The 15,325-nt window shown below is 43.1% G+C and overlaps 1 protein-coding gene and 1 pseudogene across 2 annotated transcripts in view; both read right to left on the bottom strand.

Annotated features, from left to right (window-relative positions):
* MRTFA (myocardin related transcription factor A) overlaps positions 1-13,585 on the bottom strand; it is a 115,810-nt gene extending 102,225 nt beyond the window's left edge. The window contains exon 1 of one of the 2 annotated variants that reach the window (XM_053252289.1): positions 13,499-13,585. The gene's annotated coding sequence lies outside the window, so the exon portion shown is untranslated. The remainder of the gene's footprint in view (positions 1-13,498) is intronic. The other variant, XM_053252288.1, reaches the window with a different exon arrangement.
* Positions 13,586-14,264: 679 nt separating this feature from the next.
* Positions 14,265-14,414, bottom strand: LOC128328642 (uncharacterized; annotated as a pseudogene).
* Between the last annotated feature and the right edge of the window lie 911 nt (positions 14,415-15,325).

Below are 15,325 nucleotides of genomic sequence, written 5' to 3'. Positions count from 1 at the left end.
TATTGTGGTTTTGAGTAAACGCCATGCACTCTGGAGCGAAGTGACTCTCCTGATTTTCCCCCTCAGCTTTCTTTTCACCATACTCCTCATTTTGGAGAAGTTTCCTCTTTTGAAATTTAAAATGTCTGTGTTTGACATCCTTGGTGATTCTCTCCCCGCATGTATGCTGAATTTGATGGCACTGTGGTCACTGTTCCCTAAAGGGTCGATGACACTGACATCACGCACCAGGTCCTGGGTGTCACTCAAAATTAGATCCAAGGTCGCCTTCTCTCTGGTTGGTTCCATGACCAACTGTTCTAAGGCACAGTCATTTAGCGTATCTAGAAATTTGACCTCTTTGTCCTGACTTGAATGTGAATTTACCCAGTCTATGTGTGGGTAGTTGAAATCACCCATAATTACAGCCCTGCCTCTCCTTGATGCCTCCCTGATTTCCTCCTGCAACTCCCAGTCACTGTCGGCATTTTGATCCGGAGGGCGTTAGCATGTCCCCAGTAGCACGATTCCTTTCCGGCCTTGTATAGTCACCCACAGGGTTTCTGTGGAGGACTCCAGTCCACCTAGGTTTTCTAGCTTGTTAGATTCTATCCCTTCTTTAACATACAGTGCTATCCCTCCTCCAAGATGCCCCTCCCTGTCCTTCCTATAGAGTTTATATCCAGGGATAACAGTGTCCCACCGGTTCTCACTGTTCCACCATGTTTCTGTTATGCCCACTATGTCTATTTCTGCATTAGCAACCAAGCACTCCAGCTCACCAATCTTGGCTCGGAGGCTTCTGGCATTGGCATACAAGCACCTATACACTGAATCTTTCCCCTGATGTATGCTGTTCCTTTGACTCTTTGACCTGCTGGCACAGCCTCCCGTCTGCTCTTTATGCAGTTCTGCTCCATCCCCATCTGTTTTATTTGAATTCTTTGCAGCCTCACACTTTAAAGTATGGCTTTTGCCAAACGGGATACTGCCCAGCTCCCATCAGCTGTTCCCCAGGTGTCATTTTAAAAACTGCTCTGCAACCTTTTTTATTTTAAGCGCCAGCAGTCTGGTTCCATCTTGGTTCAAGTGCAGCCCGTCCCTTTTGTACAGGCCTTGCTTGCCCCAAAATGTGTCCCAGTGCCTAACAAATCTAAACCCCTCCTCCCGGCACCAACGTCTCGTCCACACATTGAAACCCCTGGAGGAAGTCTGGAGGAAGAATGGAGAGGCACACAATGCAAGATGCTTGAAGTCCAGTGTGAAGTTTCCACAGTGTGTTGATTTGGGGAGCCATGTCATCTGCTGGTGTTGGTCCACTGTGCTTCATTAAGTCCAGCGTCAACGCAGCCGTCTGTCAGGAGATTTTGGAGCACTTCATGCTTCCTTCCGCAGACGAGCTGTATGGGGATGCTGACTTCATTTTCCAGCAGGACTTGGCACCTGCCCACACTGCCAAAAGTACCAAAACCTGGTTCAATGACCATGGGATTACTGTGCTTGATTGGCCAGCAAACTCGCCTGACCTGAACCCCATAGAGAATCTATGGGGCATTGCCAAGGAAAGGATGAGAGACATGAGACCAAACAATGCAGAAGAGCTGAAGGCCGCTATTGAAGCATCCTGGTCTTCCATAACACCTCAGCAGTGCCACAGGCTGATAGCATCCATGCCACGCCGCATTGAGGCAGTAATTGCTGCAAACGGGGCCCAAACCAAGTACTGAATACATATGCATGCTTATACTTTTCAGAGGTCCGATATTGTTCTATTTACAATCCTTGTTTTATTGGTTTCATGTAATATTCTAATTTTCTGGGATTGTGGATTTGGGGTTCTCATGAGCTGTACGCCATGATCATCACAATTATAACAAATTAAGGCTTGACTTATCTCGCTTTGCATGTAATGCGTCTATCTCATATATCAGTTTCACCTTTTAATTTGCATTACTGAAATTAATGAACTTTTGCACGATATTCTAATTTTTTGAGTTTCACCTGTAGATGTTAAAAAGCACTGGAGACAGTATGGAGCCTTGTGGGACTCCACACTTCAGTTCTCACTTAGCAGAACAATAGTCTCCAAGCGACACCATCTGGAGTCTGCCAGAGAGGTAGGTGCGGAACTTCTGTAAAGCAGTGCCACCCAATCCCACCTCCCTCAGATGGTCCAGAAGGATACCATGGGCAATGGTATCGAAAGCTGCAAAGAGATGCAAAAGGATCAACACAGTCACGCTCCCTCTGTTGATAGCCAGTTAGAGATCATCCATTTGTCAATAGCCAGTTGGAGATCATCCATCAGGCCGACCAAGGCAGTCTCAACCCCATAGCCCACATGAAAGCCAGTTTGAAATGGGTCTAGATAATTTGCATCATCCAAAACTGCCTAGAGCTGAGAGAGTAGTATGGCAACATCCAGCTTCTGGGCAGAGGAACCCTCCCTCTTCCTAGTCCACCCAGGCTGCATTTCGGCAAGCTCCATTCCGCTCGTGTCATCAGACTGTTGGCAAGGCGTCAGCACACTAGTGAAGCTGACCATCGGCTACAATGTTAAAGGGGGCGTGCTCAGCATGACCATGTCTTTTCGATAGTGTTTGCCCAGCCTTGGCAACCCTTTCCTCACACCGCTTGCACCACTCTCTTCGTAGTTGGTGAGGAACAGTCTTGTGGCTTTCCTTTTCCCTCCCCTGGGAAAAGAAGATTGGGCCCCTCTCTTTCCACTTGTACTGGTTAAAGATAGAATGCATAGGTGTCCCCTCTACTTTTTCCCATTTGTTCACAGAATTAGTTTGGTACCACCAATGGCCATTTGCAACACACCCACGCCAGCGCATTCTCCAGCAGATATTTTCAGGAGATGCATGATTCCCCCTCCCCATTTCTCTGTGGATTTTTATTTTTTCCTTCTCTCCCCGCAGACCCACATCTCTATCCCGTGTGCAAGTGCTTGTGTTTGGATGGATAGGATGAAACTGCTAGGAATAAGTCAAGATTACTTAGGATTTTCCCCTTCAATTTTTAGTAGTATTTTATTTCTTGTACAAGTTGGTAGGGAAAGGGCGACCCCTTCCCCTGTGCACAATCATGCTTTGTTTCGGCCAAACCTCATGAGAAGAACCATCCATCTAGAGCAGGATTAAATCACACAAGAGATTATTCTTGTGCGATGAAGATGGATCCTGCTCCAGAGCAAACCATTCTCTCATGAGAGTGCCTGGTCATAGACAAAAGCATATGAGCTGGAGGGCATTTACCGCCCGGCCCAGTTGACAGTTCTGCCAAAGCCCCAGGAAGGGTTCTGCAGCAACATTCCTGTTGGTCCCAGCAACTGCCAGGAAAGGAGAATATAAGCACCCCTTAAAAGAGTCTGAACTTCCTGCAGCACATCTCTGTGCTCGGTTTAGCTTCAATTCTAGCCAGGGACCATTCTAATCCACGGCTGTCCTCTCCCAGAGTGCCCTGCTATGGCTAGTTAGCCTGGGATGTAGAAGTCATCCCCAGTCGCTCCTTGTCTGCCCACCCAACCTGAAACCGCTCAAACACCCAAAGCGACCTGGACAACTTTGAAGTCTGGAAGGGTTGTGTGCAAGGGGCAAGGGGCGGAGCATGCGTTCTATTGTTAACCAGTGCTGCCAGGAGTCCACAACAGCAGGGGGGCCCTATAGTTGGAAGGTTTATCTAATGAGAGCAAAGTCAAACAGAGAACTGAAACACACTGATGCTTCTGTTTTGTCTGGTTGACTAGACCTCTCATGAGAAGGCTAAACCCCCAGCCAGCAAGCCAGAATGAGGACAAGAGTATTTGGGTCTTTCTCACTGCTTTGCCAGGTCTGCTAGTCTAGTGGCACTCTTAGTTAAAGTGAACCAAACCCCAGGATCCTTTGCCTGCCTTAATATACATATCCACTCCTGAGAAGTCAATAAGATCTGTTCCTGGAGTACCAGAAAACCAGCCCCAATACTTCCATGATCCAGCAACCAGCGTCTTCCTCTGGGATTCTCAAGCATGTCCCTACATCTAGTCCCCGTCCCCCATCGCCTATTTGTGTACATTAAGAGCAAAGAAACTACACTCCATTAATAACAACTGAAAGCCCCAGGAGTGGGGCTAGATTGGATGTTAGGTCAATGAAAGGGCTTAACGTGTCTCTATTCTCATTTTATTTAAAGCATACTTTTCCCAATGCCATTCCATCCCTTTAAATGCAGCAACAGCAGGGACATGGCATCCCTGTTGCCAAGCAGTGGCAGGAGGAAAAACGAGATGGCAGAGGGTGGGGCATCAGCTCCAAGAGGCGGCCAGTGAGAAACTGATGCATTTATGGGCTACTCTGAGCCAGCCTCTCTATGGGGTTGGGGAGGAGGTTGCACACAAAACCCAAATTATAGTGGAAGAAGAATGCAGATGACACAACACCTCAGGTTTCAGCAGCGCAACTCACTTCAAACCGATGGTTCCAATTCAGGTTTGGAAGTAAAAACAGAGCTATAGTTGGATGATGAAACTGTGGCTTCACACTTTCAGATGATCACAAACTCAAACCTATGGCACGTTTACCTCTGGTTTAGCATTAAATCCAAACAGAGCCATAGTGTTTGAACTGAGAACTACTCCAGAATATGTGTGTGTGCCTCACTTGCATGCACCAGTTTATCATTTTTCAATTTTACCAACACATCTCTAAAAAAGGGCCTAATAGCAACATGTCTCACATGCTCTGTGTGAGTGAAGACTACAACCCACCGCAAATTATTAGTGCTATTATATACATACATAATGAAAAGTGGTTACGATCGTATTTTCTTGTCTGCTTCCAAATGATCAAGAGAGGGAGTTCAGCTTGCCAATTTCTGTTCAGTCTCTCTTGCTATCTATGGCTCATTTCCTAAAGGAAAAATCAAGTCAACACCTCTGTCTTCAATACCTTTATCCTGGTATTCTATTCTGGTTGCAGTCTGTAATAATATAGACTAGAACAGTGTCACAAAATGGAAGGAAGTACACTTTTAAAAAATATGTCTCCTGCTCTTCTTATGCAAAGAAAAATTTGAATTTCTCTTTCAATAACTAGAACTAATTTTTATTGTAAAGGGGGAAGGCCACAGACACAAACACGTGACTACATTAAACAAGGCTTAGTTGAAGGAAGGTTATTTCTCTCTACGTATTAACAAAACATTGTACCAAGTTACGACCCAATGTCTGAAGCAATTTGTAGTAAAAGGCATAATTCATATCAAGCAACTGTGAGCCAATATTTAATGACAATTAATTCCTCAAATTGCATCTACAGCCCCTTTTCTATAAAGATTTGCATTAGACCCAAGTATATTTTTGCAGTGTCGTTAAAGAAAAACCACAGGGTTCTGTGGTCGCCAGGAGTCAACACCAACTCAACGGCACACTTTACTTTAGTTAGTAGGGCTGTAGAATATCATTTCCAGAATTACGGAAATGACCCGATACAGGCCTTTCTGGAGGAGTCCAGAGATAATTCTGATCCAGAATAGGGAAACCTATTCCAATCTGGAATTATCCAAACTCTGTGTATAAACTATATTGGGGATTTCTGGAGCATTCTGCAGTCATTATCAGCATTCCAGAGATCTAATGAGTCCACCTCTCCCCCGCAACCCGATTGTGGTGGTGGGATCCTGCCTGCCCACCCACCCACAAATTTATTTTGCCAATTTTACTTACAAATTAAAAAATTAAACGATTGATTCTCAGAAGTTTCATCACTTCCTGACAGTCTCTTGTGTTACATCACTTTTCTTTCATGATTCTTGGATGCGAGTACAATTTTCTGGTTACTTAAAAAAAATCAATTTAAAAACTATGGCTGGTCAGACACACCACTTATAATTCAATACACAGAGTCTTGCCATCCTTACCTACTTGTGACCCAACTTTCAGAGCCCCCTGTGTGTTTAGCCAGGTTTTTTCAGCTTTTTAAAAAATTATCCCCATAGACTTCTTCTGGGATTTTTACCAATATTTTCATACTTCATCAATATACTTTAGAATTCCGATATACTTTCATACTTTGCCAATGTAATTTCAGATTTCCAGTACCAGTTACAGTATTGGATTTCCTTCCAAAAATGCAATACAGAAGCCGATACCTGGATTCTGAAGTGTTCATAGGACCGAAAACTGATACCTATGGCTCCAAATCCGATTCGGATCTGATCTGAAATTTGTGATTGTGCACAGCCCTAGCAGTAGAGATGTGCGCAAAACCGGCTTGCTCAATTCAGTTCAAATTCGAACTGGGTTCAAACCAGAAAGGGGTGGTTTGGTTTTGGTTTTGCTCGGAACCCCCCCCCCCAGGTTCGGTTAGAATTCAAACCGTTTTGCACCTCCAAAAGTGGGTGGGGTGGTAGCTGGCACCCATGGATAACTACCAACCAAACCCCAAAGCAATCGGACACTCATATGATTTTTTTAATGATTTTTTGAATTTTATTTTTATTTTTTTCTCATAGAGTATAATGGGACTCGAACCAGCCCATTATTCCCTCTTGTGGAGCACCCATGGGTGCCAACAACCACCCAAATCCTGAAGCAATCGGAAACCCCTATGATTTTTTATGAATATTTGAAATATTTCCAATTATTTTCTCACAGGGTATAATGGGACAAGAACCAGCCTATATCCCCTATTGTGGAGCACCAAGAGGCACAAATGTGGGGTGGGTGGCAGGCACCCAGGGGTGCCTACCACCCACAAAACCCCAAGGCAATCGGACACTCCTCTGATTATTGGTGAATTTTAAAAGTATTTTTGAATTCCTCATAGGGAATAATGAGGATTGCAGCAAATGTATAGCTTCACGTCAGGGGGGAAAGGGGTGTCCTAGAGAGGAGTGTGGTGGGTAGTAGTTCCCAATGGGGGCAAGGAAGCTATCAGAATTATTTGAAAGGAATTGGGCAAAGGGCTGATTTTTAAGTGATTTTTGAAGTTTACACGTCTTTAAGGTTAGCAAATGAAAGTGGATTCATGGTTTGTCATTAAAAATCTTATATGCTACCAAAGAATCTACACTTCAGAAACAACAAAACCCAGTACCCCATATGTTAGCAACCCATGGGGGTGGTTGGCACTCTCGCTCTGGGCCACCCCAGCACCCCCCAAGTGCAGTTATGGGGCTGCTGAAACCTCCATTCTTCCCTATGGAGAAAAACCTTAAAGCCATTTGTGGGGTGCTGGGGTGGCCCAGAGTAAGTGGTGGTGTAGCGCACAGAGGGTGCTAACCACCCCCATGGGTTTGGGTGTTAGGTACCCATGGGTGCCAGCTACCACCCCACCCACTTTTGGAGGTTCAAACCGGTTTGAATCGAACCACCCCCAGTTTGGTTCGAATTTGAACCTGCAGCTCGAACCTGATGGCTGGTTTGGTTCGAATTTGAACCATCGAACCACCCTGGTTTGAATTCGAACCGGTTTGAGTTTGAACCGGTTCGCACATCCCTACCTAGCAGTGATGGGCAGATACTTAAATATTTTACTTTTTAAAAGCCTTACAGCTATTATATAGTTTTTAAAAGCCACCTATGGCTCTGAAGTCAACATATGCTAATGTTGACAATCCGATTCAAATCATTGTAAAATCTATCCACATATCATCTGGCCCAGTGTCATCAGCATCCAGCACACAGTGGACATAACCTAAGAACTGTTCTGATGTATCATGTACCAAAGGTTTAATCTAGTATTTTTTCCATCACCAAACAGCCAAAAGCCGCTTTGAAACAAGGCATGAAAGCAACTGCTTTCACCCATTTGTCCCCAGTACACAGGAGGCATACTACCTCTGGTATATGGATAACATTTAGGATATTGTGTTTAATAATAAATTCATGAATTTATTTCACCCCTTTAATAAAACAAAATGAAGAAGCAGCAGCTTGTAACCAACATGCTGGCTGGCTAACTATCAACCAATAACTTAAATCATTATTTGCAATATATTGCTCAACATTATTATTATTTATTTACACTGTCAGACAGGTGTTATTGACTGGTTTGTTTTATCCAGACATTGAGTCCTTCCCAAAGACCTGGGATGGCTGAATTTTATCATCAATGTTGTTGCTGTTATAGATATCGTCACAGAATATAGGCTCTTCCCAGTAAAGCTGCTTTTTGTAATTGGCCGGTGGTGATTTCTGTGGCCCCTATGGTGTTGAGGTGCTCTTCAAGGTCTTTTGGAATTGCACCTAGGGTGCCAATTACCACTGGGATTATTTGTGTCTTCTTCTGCCACAGCCATTCAATTTCAATTTGTAGATCTTTGTATTTTGTGACTTTTTTCTGTTTCTTTTTCTTCTATTCTGCTATCCCCTGGTATTGCTATGTTGATAATTTTGACTTGTTTTTCTTTCTTCTCGACTACAGTTATATCTGGTCCATTGTGTGGCAGATGTTTGTCTGTTTGTAGTCGGAAGTCCCATAATATTTTTGCACCTTCATTTTCTTCAACTTTTTCAATTTTATGGTCCCATCAATGTTTGGCTACAAGTAGCTTGTATTTTTTGCAGATGTTCCAGTGTATCATCCCTGCTACCTTGTCATGCCTTTGTTTGTAGTCAGTCTGTGCGATCTTTTTACAACAGCTGATTAGGTGGTCCACGGTTTCATCTGCTTCTTTACAAAGGCGGCACTTGCTGTTTGTTGATTTTTTGACTTTTGCTCTTATTGCATTTGTTCTTAGTGCCTGTTCTTGTGCAGCCAGTATTAAACCCTCTGTTTCTTTCTTCAAGTTGCCATTTTTAAGCCATTGCCATGTCTTGGTGATGTCTGATTTTCCACTTATATTGTGCAAATATTGACCATGCAGTGGCTTATTTTTCCATTTTTCTGCTCGGTTCTTGACTTGTTCTTTCTTGTAGGCCTGCTTTCTTTCATTGGTGTTGAATAGTTTTGTTATTGACCATTTGAAGTGCATCTTCTTCACTGTCCTTGATATATTCTTCAAGGCCTCTTTTGTCCTCCTCTACTGTTTGATGGACTTGCAGCATTCCTCTTCCACCTGAGCTGCGAGGGAGGTATAGCCTATCGACATCACTGCGGGGGTGCAGAGCATGATGGATGGTCATTATTTTCCTGGTCTTATGATCTAGCGTCTCTAGCTCTGCCTGGGTCCAGTCTATTATTCCTGCAGTGTATCGGATAACAGGTATAGCCCAGGTGTTTATGGCTTGTATGGTGTTCCCACCATTGAGTTTGGACCTGAGGATTTTTCTAACTCTCCTTATGTATTCACTTCCAATTTTTCTTTTAACCTCAGCGTGTGCAATGTTATCAACCTGGAGAATGCCAAAGTATTTGTAAGGTTCTTTCTCTTCCAGGTTCTTGATGTTGTTTCCATTGGGTGGTTCTATTCCTTCTGTTTTTCTTATTTTTCCTCTGTTCATTATTAATGCAGCACACTTGTCTAGTCCAAACTCCATTGCTATATCACTACTGAATATATGGACAGTGTTTAGCAGTGATTCGATTTCTGACTGGGACTTTCCATACAACTTCAGATCGTCCATGTACAGCAGATGGTTGATTTTACTTGATGTTTTAGATGTTTGGTATCCGAGGCCTATTTTGATTAGTATTTGTGAAAGTGGAGTCATGGCAATTACAAACAACAGAGGGGATAGTGAGTCCCCTTGGAAAATGCCTCTTCTAATGCTAACCTGTCCAAGTGTCTCACCATTGATTGTTAACTGTGTACTCCATAAGCTCATTGCTTTTTAAATAAATATCTGGATGTTTTTGCTGACACCAGTTGTTTCTAAACATTTTAGTATCCATGTGTGAGGCAATGAGTCGAAGGCTTTCTTGTGGTCAATCCATGCAAGACTTAGATTGGTTTTTCTTCTCTTGAAATTTTCTAAAATCATTTTGCCAATCAGCAGCTGGTCTTTTGTGCCTCTGGTGTTCGGAAAATTTCCTTTCTGTTCAACTGGAAGCTGTTTGTTAGTTAATAAGTGTTGCATCACTTCATCTGCTATTATTCCAGTTAATAATTTGAACATGGTTGGCAGGCAGGTTATCGGTCTATAATTACTTGGAACTGTATCTTTTGCTCAGTCTTTCATTATGAGATGAGTTTTCCCAGTTGTTAGCCATTGTTCAATATCACCTCCTTGCAAAATGTGATTGAACTGTTATGATAGTAGTTTATGAAGGCTTGTTAGGTGTTTAAGCCAAAAGCCATGCAGTTCATCGTCACCTGGTGCAGTCCAACTTTTAATTTTCTTTGCTCTTTCACTTATTAATTCTGGTGTTATTATTAGATCTTGCATTTGTTGGTTACATTTTTCGACCTCTTTCATCCAGCCTGCTTTTTTATTATAATCTATTGGATTGTCCCATAACTTTCCCCAGAATTGCACTGTTTCTTCTTTATTTGGTGTTTCTATGTTTCTTGCAGTTTCTCCTTCTATGCTTTGGTAGAAACGTCTCTGATTCGAATGGAATTGGAGATTCTGCCTGTGTTGTATAATTCTGGCTTCGTATCTGCTAATCTTCTTTGACATTGCTGTTATTTGATGCTTTATTATTTCCAGGAATTCTCTAATTTTCCTTGAATCTAGATGGTATTTTTGGATCAGATACTGGTTGGTGTTTTCATTCTTCAGCTTCTTGTCTTTCATATCTTTCAGTTTATTAGCATCTGATCTAAGCCTGGCAAATTTTTTTTCTAATCTAAACTTCCATTTAGATGATGTACTGCTTTCTTTTTTTACAGGTCCATTGATCTTATATCCGAGTTCTTGTGTTATTGTTGCTGCACTGTATAGTTGGTTTGTTTCTTGCAAACTATTGGTTGTTATTTCTGCAAGTGCAGCATTGACATCTTTTAATACCTGAGCAAGTTGTTTTTTGGCAACTGTTTTTAGAGCGGGAAGTCGAACCCTGGTGGTTGTTTGGTTCATGTGCTCAGTTATTTTTTGCTTTAGTTCTTGTTGCTTTTCTGTTAAACGGCATTTGGGTTTTTGAGGTGAAGGCAAAGGGGAGGTTGCCTGGTTTTGATTTTGAAACAGTTCAGCAACGGTGGTATCCTCTATTTCCAACACCTCCTCCATCTGCGCCTGAGCAACTGCTTCAGTTGGTGGTAATTCTTCTTCTATATCTTGAGCCTGTGTTGTTCTTTGCAGTTCTTCCAGCTCAGCTCTGTGAATACTTTATTTCTTATTATGAATCTTCTTTGGTCTGCTAGCCTTTGTTCTGTTATTTCTGTATCTGGATGCTTCTCTTTCCAAATTTGGTACATTCTTTTTAAATAACCTTTTCTAGTTGGACTAGACTTGTAATAGCAGATCATTATTTCCTTGTTGGCATTTTTCATATATTTTTTCCGGTAAAGCGATGTTTCTTCCAGTAACCTTGCAGTCTCCAGCCCTGGTTGCTCAACTGAAGATCCTGAGTCCTGCCACCAGATGTCCAAGGACTCCAGCACCTGGCGCGGTCCTTGTTGACCCGGGCAACAACCAATCCGGTATAGATTTATTAAAGTTACGTCTCACCATATTGTTGATGGGAGAGGCACTCTTCATCTGCAACATACTGCCCAACATCATCATCATCATCATCATCAATATCGATTTCTATACCGCCCTTCCAAAAATGGCTCAGGGCGGTTTACACAGAGAAATAATAAATAAATAAGACTGCTCCCTGTCCCCGAAGGGCTCACATTCTAATAACATGGGTTTAGCCCTCTTTAAAAAAAACCCATCTACAAATTTCTGTTTGATGCTGACTGAACCCTAGCCAATTATTGAGCCAAAACTTCTATGCCCGAAGTTTTCTACTGCTGTTTTTCCACACCATTCCAGACGTTAATTGTGTTGTGAGAAGTATATCCTTTTGTTCAGACCCTAACCAAGTATTTATCAAATATGCATACTGCTTTTCACAACCGTTTGTCTCAAGGCAGTGCACATCACCATAAAATTCACATTTTAAAAAAAATTAAACACACAGCCAACAAAGCCACAGAATAAGCAGCACCGTAGCAGCACCCCTGACGTTAAAAAGCCTAGGTGAACAGCAGTTGTTTATCTTTGTCTTAAAAGCAGTGAGAGAAACCAAAGAGCAGGTGACTCTTATGAGAGCTTTCCAAAGCTTGGGGGCAATAACCAAAGAAGCCCTGTCCTGCCCACACAATTAAGTCTCAAAACAGAACAGAAAATGCCCCACCACATGCCATTGAAGAATATTGTTGGGCATGCAGTAATTCAGATATCCAGGATCAAAACCATTAATAGCAATAGCAATAGCACTTACATTTATATACCACTTTATAGCTAGAAGCTCTCTAAGCGGTTTACAATGATTTAGCATATTGCCCCCCAACATTCTGGGTACTCATTTTACCGACCTTGGAAGGATGGAAGGCTGAGTCAACCTTGAGCCCCTGGTCAGGATTGAACTTGCAACCTTCTGGTTACAGGGCGGCAGTTTTACCACTGCGCCACCAGGGGCTCTCAAGTGTCTTAAAGATTATACTCAAAACCTTGAATTGGATCTGGAAACAAACTAGTAGCTAGTGTAGCTCTTTCAAACTGGGTGTAATATGATCCCAACCAGCAACTCTGGACAAAACCTTGGCAGTTGCCTTTTGTACCAACTAGTTTCCAGTTATTTTCCAGAGAGAGCCCACATAGAAAGTACTGTAGTAATCCAGCCATTATGTGACTTAAGCATGGATAACTTGCTCGATCTGCCTCCTCAAGGAAGGTGTGCAGCTGGAGCACTAGCCAAAGCTGTGCAAAGGCACCCTTGGCCACTGCTTCCAGGTGCAGGTGGGCATCAAGAAGCAGAGTTGGGTCCAGCAATATCCCCCAACTGCACACTTGTTTTTTCCAGAAGCATTCAACCATATAAAGAGCCAGTTGAATCTCACCTCATCCTGATCAGCTCTCAAGCATGAATTGTCCCCTTTGCTAAGCAGGGTCTGCCCTGGTTTGCATTTGAAAGGGAGACTACATATGTGTGCACTGTAAGATACTCCCCTTAAGGGATGGAGCCACTCTAGGAAGAGCACCTGCCTGCTTGCATGCAGAAGGTTCCAAGTTCCCTCCCCGGCATCTCCAAAACAGTGCTGAAAGAGACTCCTGCCTGCAACCTTGGAGAAGCTGTTACCAGTCTGTGCAGACAACACTGAGCTAGATGGACCAATGGTTCATATGGCAGTTGCCTATGTTCCTATGAAAAAAAAGCTGCTAACTTGGCAAAGAGGCACCTTTTAATGTGGTGATTCTCTTTATTTAGCAGGGGGAGAGTAACTGGCCCTATCCACCCCCAGCACAGTACCTCCAATGACTGTTGCTGGTGTCTATCTTGTGTTTCTTTTTAGATTGGGAGCCCTTTGGGGAGAGGGATCCATCTTATTTATTTATTATTTCTCTGTGTAAACCGCCCTGAGCCATTTTTGGAAGAGCGGTATAGAAATCGAATGAATGAATGAATGAATGAATGAATAAAATATGACCCTATATACTGACCAACAGCACCTCCGGCTTGTCTGGATTCAATTCAAACTAGCCCACATCCAGTCCACTGCTGCCTCTAGCCTTCAATTCAGAGTATCTGCCACCTCCCTAGAATCAGACAACAGAGAGCGAGAGCTGAGGGTCATCCGCTATTGACAATACCTCAGCCCAGATCTCCAGACAATCTCTCCCAGCACTTTCATGTAGATTTTAAAAAGAGCGTGGAGATCAAACAGTGTATGTGAAGTCGCAGGGTGTGTTTTTTTTTTAACCCCAATCACCTCACACAATCAGTGATTCTCGTTTGCTATTTATATACTTGCATGGTATATACAACAATTGTTGCCCATCACCAAGTTTGCAGGAATTAATTGGCACCCATAGCATGCAACTGTGTGCTTCCCTCCACTGTGAAGACTGTCCTTAGTCAGCCTGATGAATGATCTCCTATTAGGAATTGACAGAGCGCGTGTAACTCTGTTGATCCTTTTGGATATCTTGGCAGCTTTCAATACCAACGACCATGGTATCCTTCTGGAGCATCTGAGGGAGTGGGAGGCACTGCTTTGCAGTGGTTCTGCTCCTACCTCTTGGGCAGATTCCAGATGGTGTTGCTTGGAGACTGTTGCTCTTCAGAATAAGAGCTCCTGTATGGAGTACCACAAGGCTCCATATTGTCTCCAGTGCTTTTTAACATCTACATGAAACTGCTGAAAGATATCATCAGAAGATTTGGTACAGTGTGTTATCAGTTAGCCTGTGACACCCAAATCTATTTCTCCATGTCAGCATCATCAGGAAAAGGTATAACCTCCCTAAATGACTGCTTGGAAGCAGTGACGGGCTAGATGAGGGTAAAGTTTTCAATTAGCAATAACAGCACCTCAGATTAACCTCATTGGCAATGAAACTGCCACTGCGCAATAACAAACTAAGACTGTATCCAAGTATGTCTATGCAGGGTCAGAACTCAGGCGACAACTTCGATCTGCCTGTCTCCCAGAAAGAACAGGTAAGCAGTCTGGGAGTGCTTCTGGATCAAATAAATAAATACGTCCCACTGTTCTGAATTTGTTTATCTCAAGAAACAGATGCAGCTGGTGTGTCAGCCAAAGCTGACAGAAAGCACCTCTGGCTACTGACTCAACCTTAGACAACTCTCTCTGGTGTCTCAGATTGAGGCAGTAGCCAGAGGTGCTTTCTATCAGCTTTGGCTGACACACCAGCTGCATCCATTTCTTGAGAGAAACAAATTCATAACAGTGGGACGTATTTATTTATTTATTTGATTTATATACTGCCCTAAGTGGCTCAGGGTGAAGACAGACCCCCCTCCTGATGATCTTAATGAGCAGTGGGGATCTTGTAAAGAAAGGAACTCCTCTCAGGTGTCTCCCCTAAGCCATTCAGAGCTTTAAAGACAATAATCTGCACTTTGTACTTTGCCTGGAAGCATATCGGCAGCCAGTACAACTTAAAACAGGCATAACTTGGTCTTTCCGGGGTATCCCAGGTACCAGTCTGGTTGCCACATTTTGAACTAACTAAGTTTCCAAACTACATACAAAGTCAGCCCTACACAGAGAGCATTGCAGAAGTCCAACCTGGGGGTTACCAGCTGGTATACCACTGTTTCTATCCTGTCTTGCAGATTACGACCACCAACAATGAGCACGTTCACCTTGCTTGGATTCAGCTTCAGTTTATTGGATTCAGACAGGCATTTAAGGGGCTAGTTCTGAAGATCAACTGTCACCAAGTACCAACATCTGAAATCTACCCCAGACATAGAAGTGCAACCACTGTAAAACAGTGCCTCCTATCCCTAAACCACCAGTA

The sequence above is a fragment of the Hemicordylus capensis genome, chromosome 5, assembly GCF_027244095.1.
Source record: "Hemicordylus capensis ecotype Gifberg chromosome 5, rHemCap1.1.pri, whole genome shotgun sequence".
Classification (NCBI taxonomy): domain Eukaryota; kingdom Metazoa; phylum Chordata; class Lepidosauria; order Squamata; family Cordylidae; genus Hemicordylus; species Hemicordylus capensis.
This window is presented reverse-complemented; position numbering and strand designations above follow the sequence as displayed.